The following is an 8893-nucleotide window of genomic DNA, read 5'->3' on the forward strand; positions in this document are numbered from 1 at the left end:
CCAAAACAACCAAAACAAGATAAAAAAACCCCAAAAAAGCCTCCAAGCTTCATCTTCTCCTTCTATTTCACATAAATTAAAAAAAAAACCACTTTAAAATCAAAACAATGAGCTATCACTTTTTCTAAAAGATAGGAGTAAACGGAAGTACTCTACATTGTTATTGATTGTCAAATGATCCCCAAAATAGCATAGATTAACATAAATTTCTTTGGGAATAAAACTCCAGCTGTAAGCCTGTCACAGCTTGCACAGGCTGATGATGTCTTCTCTTTCAAGTAGTTTCTCAAATTTCAGCTGCTCTGTCAGCAGCATTTTCACTTTGTAAGTAAACAACAGCCCTTATGTGAAGTACTTGGAGCAGTTAATGCATTAGACCTTTTTTGAAAAAGAAATTTTAAAACCAATTTTAAAATAGACATCTACTTTTTCTTAACCAAACCCACAGTATGTTTGCTTTTCTAATTAACATGATACAGTCTGCATCTGCATTTTGTATTAGCTGCTAAAACACATTAAGATTTCAGGAAGAAACAATGTGCTACAGCAAATGCCTTCTTAGCTGTTTTCTATTATGAAGATTAGAAATATTCATGTAGATAACTTGTGGTTCAATGGTATTTTCTAGACATTGTTTGTTACTTGCTCTGTAAATAAATCATCAGTAGTTAACTGGAGGAAAATTGTACTTTGATGAATTTAAGTGTATTCTGAAATACAACTATATGAAACAGGGTTTTTTTTGTTTGTTTGTTTGTTTTCATTCTGCAGCCAAAATATATTTCTTATTTTCATTGTTAAAGTCTGTGTAAATATAAGGTTATAATGTGAAATTGTTTGTTTCTGCCATAGACTGCATAATAAAGATTGAAGACCAAATCCTTGCAAGTTGTAAATTAAAGAATTATTTGAGTTTCATCACTGTGTTGCAGCTAAATATGTAGCCTATATATCAGCAGAATATGAAGCTAGATATAACAGAAGTGCCTTAATTTTTTTTCTCTTTCTGTTGAAAATTCAACTGTGTGGTCATATGAATTTATGTTTAATTTTGTGTTAGTTTAGCTGTATCACCTCATAGCCATCATTAAAGTTTAAACCAGAGTCATCACCATTCTAAGGGGTTTTGCATCTAATTTTTAAACAACATAAGATAGGCACTTAGAATAAGTCAATACCTTGTTTTGCACCACACAGCAGTATTATTTAAATAACAAAATCAACATAGAATTCACTAGATTTAAATGCAGTAACATCCTATGACATCATTTCTACCTGATGGATTCAGAGCAGTCTGACATGCTCACATACAACAATCAAAAAATTTTAAAAAATTGAATGAATATTTGAAAAGTCTACACTGATAGACCAAAAATGTGTTTAAGTAAACTTCAGAGCATAGTTTTGCGGGCAGTCAAAAGTTCAGCTTTCACAAAATTTACGTAATTAATTGAAACCATTATTTCTTCTTTACTTTGCATGAAGCACAGGCAAAATACTGTGACTTGCCAGCAGATAGCCAAATATTTTTAAGGACATTTTCTGTTTCTGCAATCCAAAAATTGAGAAACCTGACTGTAAATATGTTTAGCAGTAATAATGTTGTACCCTTGATGGCTTAAGGATATGAGGAAGTAAATTTTATTAGCAGAGCACTAGTAAAAAGTAAGAAAAATTTCTTTTTTTCCATAAGGCTTGAATGTTCATTGGTAGTGCTTTGCAGTAGGTAGCATATTATTACACAACTTCTGTATCTGCATTGTAAACCTTTAATAAAAATATCTCTGTTTCTTGTGGATTTGCGCTCAACCCCATTGTCCATGCTTGTGGTGAAAACATTGAATAGCACTGATCCCAAACAGACCCCTGAGGGAGACCATTTGTCACCGATGTCCATCTGGGCACTGAGCCTTAGACCACTGCTCTCTGGGTATGGCTGTCCAAGCAGTTTCTCATCTGTTGAACAGTGCACCCATCAAAGCCATGTGTGCCCAGTTTAGAGAGAGGGACATTGTGGGACCCGTGTCAAAAGTCTTACCTATGTCCAGATAGATGGCATCCAAGGCCCTTCTCTAATCACACTGATGTGGTCACTCCACCATAGAAGGCCACAAGGCTGGTCAGGCAGGATTTGCCCTTGTTGAAGCCATACAGGCTGTCCCAAATCACCTCCCTGTCCCCTGTGTGCCTTGACATAACTTCTAGGAGTTCCATGATGCTCCCAGACAGAGGTGAGGCTGATTTGTTGGTTCTCAGGAGCCTCCTTTCTACCCATTTTAAAGACAGGTGCAATGTTTCCCTTTTTCCAGTCACCTGGGACTACACTTGATTGCCATGACTTTTTAAATGTGATGGAGAATGTTTTAGCAATTACATCAGCCAATTCCCTCTTTACTTTAAGGAGTCTTTATACAAGGGAAGAGGAAAATTGAGTTGACATTTTCCACTGCAGAGATAGACCCCATGAACCCAAGTCTCTTTGTGTGAGTTTGTCTCTTGAAGCTGGAACGTAGCTGAGTGTAATTGCAGATGCTCTAGCAGAAGAAATATGCAGCTGAGTTGGCTTTGAGCTGACTTGTGCAGGTTCACTCAGCTAAAAAAGGGAAGGGAGAGCTCAACAGCTGAACACCCCATCCTTTTGGTTTTATTGTCAATAAAGTCAAGGCAGTTTGAGTGTGATTACCTGTGCTATGGGCATCTGGCTCTCATTTTGAATAATGGGAAGAAACCTTAGAAATCTACATCATGCCCTTCCATATATCCCAATTAATAAAAAAATAGGGCACTTAGATTGTGTCGTGGGCAAAATAGTCTCAACTAATTCTTGCTAATTAACCATAAGGATTCAGGTAATTTGGAAAAACTCTGGAAATCAGCTATGTGCCACTGCAGTGGTAAAAATACTACTTTGGTGGCCTCCAGTGGGTCCCTGCCCCACTGTGGGTTGCTGGCAGACACAGCCTCTGGGGGGCATCCCTGTCCTTGCTACTTATTTTTCACAGGTTTTGGTGTGTTGGGGTCTCATTGATCAAAGCAGTTTTCTATATAAGATTAGTGTTTTGCCAAATTTATGAAAAAACTGTTTAGCTCTGATTTTCCAAAGACCGTTCAATAATTTTTACTTTTTTAAGTGACCTACTTCTGTGTTACTTGATTTTCTTAGAACTATGTTTAAGGTCATGTTCTCTTGAAAGCCTTTTTGTACAAACAAACTGAAATATGTTCTTTCAGTTTTTCCTTTGCATCAAACATTTTCTTCAAGGTGTAGGATCAAAGTGATGACTTTTGTGTCAAGACTGTAAGCTGCCTGGAAAATATATAATCTGGGAATTGCCAGTACTGAAATCTCCAAACCAGGTGATAAGATCAGCACTTCACTTTCTATTGGTATCCAGTTCCTAATTTGACCAGCTGCTGTTTCTCCTGATCTTTTAAAAATTTTCTCTTGATTAGTGATTCCATGTACTACATTTTGTCAAATAACATGAAAGTAAAAGTGTTTGATTTTGGCTGAACTTTTTGCCTGACACAGGATCATATTCTTCTCCTTTCTTTCCCCCACATAGATTTCCAATAACTAATTGTTTTCTTTTGAACTTTTCAAAGAAGCAAGATATTTTTGAATAAGATACAGTTTAGTTCAGGATCATCTGAATTCTCTCTCACTTCTTAATAATTCTGCAAAGGTACATATTCCAAACTCTTATATTAAATGTTTGCTTAGTTTACTGAACAGTGCAGAGATGATACAGGCTGTTCAAATTTAATTGCTTTTTTTGTATTCCTTCACTGTGATATTTTCTTGTATCTGATGTTCCAGAGTAGAGAAGACAAAAGAACAGGGAACAGGGAGGCTCCAGGATACACTATTCACATGTAAGTGATGCATCACGTTGTTTCTGCACATCAATTTACTGTCACAGTTCCTTTCTGTAAATATCTATCTTATTTTTCCCTTGTAATGCTGTCAGTAGGCAGCATCAGAAGAACTCATTCTTCTCCAGAGTCCTGTACATTGAGTCAGAGGGATAAATACAACCTGGTAGATCCAAATATGATAAGGGGTCTGATGATGAATGCAGACAAAACTTGCTCTGAAAGATTTACAAATCAAGATTGCTTTCATGTACCATAATACAATTAGATAAAAACAGAGAATGGTAGCATCATAACACTAACACAAAAGTTATTAAACAATGTTTATGAGGCTTCTATTTTCAAGAGAGGGTCAGACCATATCACAGTATCCACTTACGATGGATCAAAATTTCATGCTTTGACATTAATTCTTGGTAATAGAGAAGATTAATATCATCACCAGATGAACTCTGAATAGGGAGGCCTCCCACTGGTGTTGCTAATAACTATTACCTCCCTCTGTGCTGATGGTCTCTGGCTCAATGCAGTTCATTACAGAGCAACAGAAAATTAATTTTTTTAAATGTTTGATAGAGCATTTATGTTGACTTTTATACTGCCATCCTCATCTCTGTAATTTGGAAGTTGAATATGGGATAATTGTGAGAAAGCTTTTTTCTCTCCCAAGAAAAACATGTGCTAGATATGGCAGAGAAACCCAAAGCCAACTGTGTGAAAGTAGAGGTAGCAGTGGAATTACATGCGTGCTTGTAGCTGTACACATCACCTTCTGCCTATTGGTTGAACTGAAGTAGAATCACAGAATCATGGAATCATTTAGGTGGGAAAAGAGCTCTAGGATCATCAAGTCCAGGATTAACCCAGCATTGCCAAGCCCACGACTAAACCACATCCCCAAGGGCCATATTTACACATCTTTTAAACACCTCCAGGAATCAGAACTCAACCACTTCCCTGGGCAGCCTGTTCCAATGCTTGACAAGCCTTTGCATGAAGCAAGTTTTCCTAATATCCAAAATAAACTTCTCCTGGCACAACTTGAGGCCATCTCCTCTCATCCCATCATTTGTTACCTGGGACTCCTTTCAGGCAGTCACAGAGAGCAATAAGGTCTCCCGTGAGCCTCCTTTTCTCCAGGCTAAACACCAACAACCTCCCTCAGCCACTTCTCCTAAGACCTCTGCTTCAGACCCATCAGCAGCTGGAATTTTTAGTCTCTTTAATAGCAGGGGGTCTTCAAACAGTCAGAAAAAGAACTGGAATCAGTAAGAAGTGAAGAATGACCAGTTCAGGTGGCTCCCCTGTACACGTATGTGCTAGAGACATTTTAGACAGAAGTATCATGAAGGTATAATGGGATTTCAACTTATTGAACCAAGAATACCTTCCATCCACACTTTTCTTAAAGCAAAACATCACGTGTGGGGATCACTTGGACTTGGTAAAAGACTAGACAGCCTTTGTAGACAGTCTGAACAGAAAGTTGTAGCATTTGGGTTTGGCTTTCAAATGTCTGAATTGGTGAATTTGCCTGTGAGGGATGAGCAAAACACCATCTAAAGACATCCTCACAATGTTTTGGTTTAAAATTAATAATACAGGTCACTAGTTGCAGTAGATTCTAGGTAACGATGCCAGAACTTCAGCAAATCTCTTCCAGGCCCTGAGAGAACATATATCAATACTAAGGTACAGTCTAGAAGTGAGTGAGGACAAGAACAAACAGCAAAAGTAAATTTATTATGCAGGAGAATTCAGTGAAATCAGTATTACCTATAATGGAGTAAAAGTTAGGGCAAATTTTAAATGTCGTATAGGTGGTATCTCCACAGGCTGTCTTACTAAGGCTCCCCCTTTCCACTCCTCCACTCTTTTCCCTTTAACATTACTGCCTCTGCTTTGTAGTTGCTGTTTTACTTTCTGTCTGGTGTAAGTTCAGTGGAACTACTGCTGCCTCTTCTCCAACACAGCAGCAATCCTCTTTCTTGTTCTATTCTTTTGTAGAAATTATTCTTCCTTCTAAGTGCATATTTTCTAATAATGTATTTGATGGTTGCTGCTGGGCTTTCAGCACAGGTATCAATGAGAGTGTTAGAGAAGTGCTACTTTTTTTTAAGTTTAAGATGGTGGTGGCTTAATGGGAAGAAATTGTTTCAAAAGGCAGTGAAATAAAATGTTATATAAAAAGTGCTATGAAGAAAAAAAGTATTGTGAGTGTTCAATATTGTACAGGCTTTCTTCAAGCTCAAGGTGTTTTATTGCAACCAATATCAGCACCTTCATCTGTGAATGTGTGGGTATGTGCTGCAGAAAAGGCTGCTGCTGGATTTGAAAGGATTAATTGGAGCAATACAGAATAAACATCTCTCTTTCATCTTGATCTATACTACCTTTATAATCCTCACAATGTAGCACTTAAGAATTTAGCCTGATACTGCAGCTACAAATTATTCCAAAACGTTCAATGAATCAAAGGAAAAACTAGATCTCTTTCTTCAGCTAATGCCAAAGGTGAATTTGGTGCAGTGGAATTAATTGGATGCTGCATTAACAACTGCATACAGGTATGTGTATAGTTATTTTTCTGATCTTTTTCATAAATTTTGACAGACAAAGTAGGAGTATGAAATTGTTGCAAAGATCCTCATCCAAAGTCATTTTACTGGGAAACTCTGGGAGGCTGCAGGTGGCATAAGATCCCAGAGATAGCTATGTCTTTCTTGAACTATAAACAGAATTTATCACTGTGTCCTGTCCAGGAGGTAGATAGTATATCAGGGAAGGTGTAAACCCACACAGTAGGATTTCATATCTTCCAAGGCAACAAATTGACTGGAAAACAGAAGGCTGGAGAAACTGATTTTTTTTTTTGTGAACATTGCCAAAAGTGGCATCATGGTTCAGGCCACACTGCAAAGCTCAGGCACAGAGTGCTGACCTATTGTAGCTGCCTCTTGTGTGAAACACATCCTCGGGAACTGAACCTGCTGTGGTTTCCCTTGTGCCACCTTCCCATCCTTGACATCCGAGTCATGGTTTATAATGTCTTACCTTGCTCTGCTTACCTTGCCCAGTGGTATCTATGAAACAAACGAAACTCAGGAACTAAGGCAGATTTGCAGCCTGTTTTCTCTCTCCGCGGGATCCTCTTGTCCTGTGTCATTAATCCAGGTCCAGATGTCAGCTGGTGTGATGTCCAGTCGTGCCTGGGCTGTGGTTCAGCCAGGTCACCCTAGAATCCTCCAGAGCAGCTGTGCGCCTAAACCAGTCCACACCTTCCTGCATCTGAACTTTATTCCCAGGGTTTACTTCACACACTGATTTTTTGTATGAACAGCGCTGTCACACAAACTCTGCCTTCATGATTTCTCTGATTCCTTATGGGATAGGCTTCCTTTCTCTCTTTAATGAGTGAAATTCCCACATCCTCTTTTGAAGATGTCATTTGTGCCACTGTCTCCAAAGTGTTGAGCTTTGTTTGCTGCCTCAGTCCTCAGGCTGTCATCTGCTTCTTCCTAATAGTACTAGCACCATAAGTCATTCTTTTTCTTGTGTTAGAAAACACATTTCAGAAACAACACAGCTGCCTGAATTGCCTCATGTCATGAGCAGCAAGATGAACAGAATAAATTGTTTCACAGAAAGCAAATTATGCTCATGATGAAATATCACATCTATCTGGGAAGGTGATGTGTGTGTTTTACAATAATATAAAATCTGATTTGGAGCTCCTCCTGACATTTGTAGAGAAAAATTTCCAAATTTCACAGCAAATGACACCACTAGCAGAGTCATCTTCATAGCTGTTGTAATGCATGAACTTAAGCGCTAGCCAAGTTGAACTGAATTTACTGTCTGTAAAAAAAATGAGATTTAGGAAAATGCACTTTAGAAACAAAGACTCTGCTTCAGCAACAGGACTGCAAGAGCACAGCCAGGCCTGTCAGTTACCAGGACTGCCATTGCAAGGGTTGAGGACATTGGAAATGCCTCTGACTTTTCAGCTATTTTCTTGTGACACACCATGACAGTGGCTTTTTCACCAGGCATGCACAGAACATTTCACAAGGGACAGAAATGTGGTCCTTAAGTGCATTTTACACCAAAAAAAATCTCTGACATCTGAACCTTCAAATTTTAGGGTGCTCTGCAAAACAGCTTTAATAAATTGCTGGATGAGATACATGGATATTAAATAGCCATATATTAAAAATCATCCCCATCCATTGCATGGCCAATTGGGGTATTCCACTAATCCCATGCCACTTGTTTTTCATCAGACAAAAATTACCCCTTTCCCACACCCCCTAATTTACCAGCTCTTTTTCCTTTGTGTTCACCTTTGCTGCTCAGGTGTTCACTTGCTCTTTCTCACTAAAGAGCATCTTTATCTCCAGACTGACCTTGGTTTCATTTTACTGCTTCTGTTTTGGCTCTGGAGAGGGTCAGTGTCCCAGACAGCATCTCCCATTTTCCCACTTGCTGTAAATGCTGTCACCTCTCTGCAAAACCTCCTCAAATGTGGGCTGAGACCATCACAAACTCGTATACGTACAGAAGAGGGGAAGGCAAAAACCCAAAACCTTGTACTGGGGATAATGAAGCCAAAAAATCATGATCCTGCAGCGAACCCTCTTATTTTTGTTTCCACTCTTACCCACGAACCTGTGATTTGCCTCCTTGCTTGTGGTGCTGCCGGCAGCCAGCAGGCTGTGCTGAGGGATCAGTTTTCTCCTTCAGGAGCACGCTGAGAGCCTCTCGCAGAAGTTATCTAACCCGCAGTACAAGAACTTGTTTGTCTTCCCAAGACTGAGAGCACTTTGCCAAGAAGTGGAAAGGGGAAAGATACAGTTTCCCCACCAAAATAACAGAGCAGTTTGTCACTGTGCACTGTATGTCATGTGCTGCCAAGGCTTCTGTTCGACAATTTGAAACAACCCCCAGTGATAACCAGGATATTTCTTGAGAAGAGGAAGATAATACAGGAACTTTCTCACTGACAGTAGGCACTTTC

This window comes from Melospiza melodia, chromosome 3, assembly GCF_035770615.1.
Source record: "Melospiza melodia melodia isolate bMelMel2 chromosome 3, bMelMel2.pri, whole genome shotgun sequence".
Lineage (NCBI taxonomy): Eukaryota > Metazoa > Chordata > Aves > Passeriformes > Passerellidae > Melospiza > Melospiza melodia.